This window comes from Homarus americanus, unplaced genomic scaffold (genome assembly GCF_018991925.1).
Source record: "Homarus americanus isolate GMGI-L3 unplaced genomic scaffold, GMGI_Hamer_2.0 scaffold53759, whole genome shotgun sequence".
NCBI classification, from domain to species: Eukaryota; Metazoa; Arthropoda; class Malacostraca; order Decapoda; family Nephropidae; genus Homarus; species Homarus americanus.
This window is the reverse complement of record NW_024735244.1, coordinates 4,038-7,258: the sequence shown is the minus strand read 5'-3', so window position 1 is coordinate 7,258 and position 3,221 is coordinate 4,038. Positions and strand designations below refer to the sequence as shown.

Genomic DNA, 3,221 nt, shown 5'->3' with positions numbered 1-3,221 from the left:
TATCTACCTGGACACAGTGATTTGACTCATATACTTTATCTACCTGGACACAGTGAGCTGACTCATATACTTTATCTACCTGGACACAGTGTGACTCATATACTTTATCTACCTGGCAGTGAGCTGACTCATATACTTTATCTACCTGGACACAGTGAAGGTGATGGCTGGCTACCTGACCTGCCTGACGTGGGTGTTGCTGCTGGCTCTCTGCTACATGATCTTCATGTTGTGATACGTGTACTACAGTAGTTACTTATATTAGGCCATGCAGTAAAATGAAGACGAATACTATGTTATCTGTACTACGCTGAAGATTCTTATTTTAAAACATTGTGTTGTGATGCCTTTCTGCACAGAGAACTTGGGGTTGTCAAGAGGCCATGGAAACAGACACGTCCGGCAGGCAGAGTTAGAGTTTTCTTATGTCTATGACGGTGGAGTTGATGCAACGAACCCCAGCACGGTAATGTTAAAATTTCTTGCTTTTGATTATTTTTACTTTGAGGACAAAATTGATTGATATTATCTTGAAAGTTTTACTTTTAATTTTAGCTGAGAGGAGATATTTTACCTTGAGTTGTTAAAAAGTAGCAGTTTTACACAAATTTATTCTGTTTTGTTAAGATCTTGACTAACATGAGGAAAGGGACAGAATTTTACAACACTCTGACTCAACTCATTAATAGTGTTGCCCAGTTTATATGGACGGATATTGCGTTAATTACTTAACTTTAATAATAGTAAAGTATATGTGTGGTTAGTCCTGTGTTAAAGATTTGTTTGTGTCTGTTGTATACCAGGCGTGTTTGTGTCTGTTGTATACCAGGCGTGTTTGTGTCTGTTGTATACCAGGCGTGTTTGTGTCTGTTGTATACCAGACGTGTTTGTGTCTGTTGTATACCAGGCGTGTTTGTGTCTGTTGTATACCAGGCGTGTTTGTGTCTGTTGTATACCAGGCGTGTTTGTGTCTGTTGTATACCATACCAGGAGCGTTTGTGTCTGTTGTATACCAGACGCGTTTTGTCTGTTGTATACCAGGAGCGTTTGTGTCTGTTGTATACCAGGCGTGTTTGTGTCTGTTGTATACCAGGCGTGTTTGTGTCTGTTGTATACCAGGGTGTTTATTGTCTGTTGTATACCAGACGTGTTTGTGTCTGTTGTATACCAGGCGTGTTTGTGTCTGTTGTATACCAGGCGTGTTTGTGTCTGTTGTATACCATGTGTTTGTGTCTGTTGTATACCAGGCGTGTTTAGTGTCTGTTGTATACCAGGCGTGTTTGTGTCTGTTGTATACCAGGCGTGTTTGTGTCTGTTGTATACCAGGCGTGTTTGTGTCTGTTGTATACCAGGCGTGTTTGTGTCTGTTGTATACCAGGAGCGTTTTGTGTCTGTTGTATACCAGGCGTGTTTGTGTCTGTTGTATACCAGGCGTGTTTGTGTCTGTTGTATACCAGGCGTGTTTGTGTCTGTTGTATACCAGGCGCGTTTGTGTCTGTTGTATACCAGGCGTGTTTGTGTCTGTTGTATACCAGGCGTGTTTGTGTCTGTTGTATACCAGGCGTGTTTGTGTATGTTGTATACCAGGCGCGTTTGTTTCTGCATTTATGGAATATTAAGTTTTGAGGTCAGGAAGATGGCGACCATAGAGGAGACAAAATATAACAACATTACAGAATAAATCACTGTTTAAAATATTATTATTTGGTACTATATTATTATTGTATTATATGTCGTCTTACATACAGTATTGTGGCTAATGTGGTGTTTCCTTTTTCACTACAGGGAGCGATAGTACACAACCCCAACAGTAATTACCGACCACAAGTGGAGTTTGGTCCCAGACCTAGACCACGGCCCACCTGGTACTACAACCAGTACAACCAACACTACAACCAGTCTTATTGGTACTATAGAGGATAGCCGCTGGTACTACCCCTGCAGCTACCACCACCATCCTTACTAATGCTGAGTTGTACCCCACCTCCGACCCGGGTGGGACAGATCCTGTCTAAACACACAGAAGCTCGTCCTGTGTATAGTCAACCTTCACTCTCTGAGGGCCAACTTAAACTGAACATTCATAACAATAATCTACCTTTGTCTTCTTAGGTTAACTTTAATTAAAAATCTGATTGTGGAGATTAATTTCACCTTTAAGGAATAGCTTAAGCTAAACAAACTATATGGAGTATAATAGCTTTATTATGTGGAGCTCTATAGCTTTACTATGTTGAGTTGAATCCTTCCATTTACTTTTAACAATCACTGCTGAATGTTCTTTAAGGTGAGTCTGCCAGGTTCCTTGAAAGTAGCATAAATAAATGTTTATGGGTTAAATTATGACATCACCGTAATTAACGCTCTGAGCTGTGAGCGTTAATAAAAATATGAAGCTGATATGTATCTGAGGTTCAGGAGCCTCACGTGTATCATGAGCGAGAGAGAGTGTAGGACTGAGGGTAGAGTCAGGCCAGGGGTCTGGTCCTTACTGTTGACATAGCCAGGTCACAGGGCTATAGGTCAGATGCCAAGAGGTCATCTGTTAGACAAGAAGATTCATTACCATACATCACTAACTTCAGTATTAAAGAGAAAATGGTAGACACTGGCTCATAGTTTACTCACCGTGGGTGTAGTAATTATATAGTGCACATTTATATAAGTATTACTGTCTGTTAGACAGGGGATAATGTATAACCTAACTGTCTCAGAACTAACTACCGTCTATAGTCGTTCAGATTAATAATAATTGTTAAGTCTCTCTACGCCTCAAGACCTTAATACAATTCTATGAGGTGATAATGAAAAGTTTGTCTTAAGTCTTTTGATAAAGTTTAGTGTTTGTTATAGAGTCTGTCTGTACACCCTACTTCTCTGATGAGGTAAATACTTGTTTCTTAATGTTTATGTTGTTAATACAATTGTTTATTATACGACCATTAATAAATAAATTATAATTTAAATGGATTTCCTAACAGCCCCTTTCGGCTGTCCAGTACTACGGAACGAGACACTGACAATTCTTAAGAAAACATTATTTTACGGGAGAAAATATTTTATGAAACAATCTTTCTTAGACCAAAATATTACCAATGAGTCTCTCACATGACAAACACAAAGGGACTTAACACGGCAACATATATTACCAAACACTGAAGTCATGTAGATCTTCCTAATAATTTGAAACTTTACATTTTAATTCCTCTTCCTACACATTA

The 3,221-nt window shown here is 39.1% G+C and overlaps 1 long non-coding RNA gene across 1 annotated transcript; it reads left to right on the top strand.

The window, feature by feature from the left end:
* The first annotated feature begins 223 nt into the window (after positions 1–223).
* Positions 224–2,850, top strand: LOC121870827. The gene is made up of 2 exons (XR_006089788.1): positions 224–466; positions 1,786–2,850. It is a non-coding gene; the product is annotated as an uncharacterized LOC121870827 (long non-coding RNA).
* Positions 2,851–3,221: the final 371 nt, after the last annotated feature.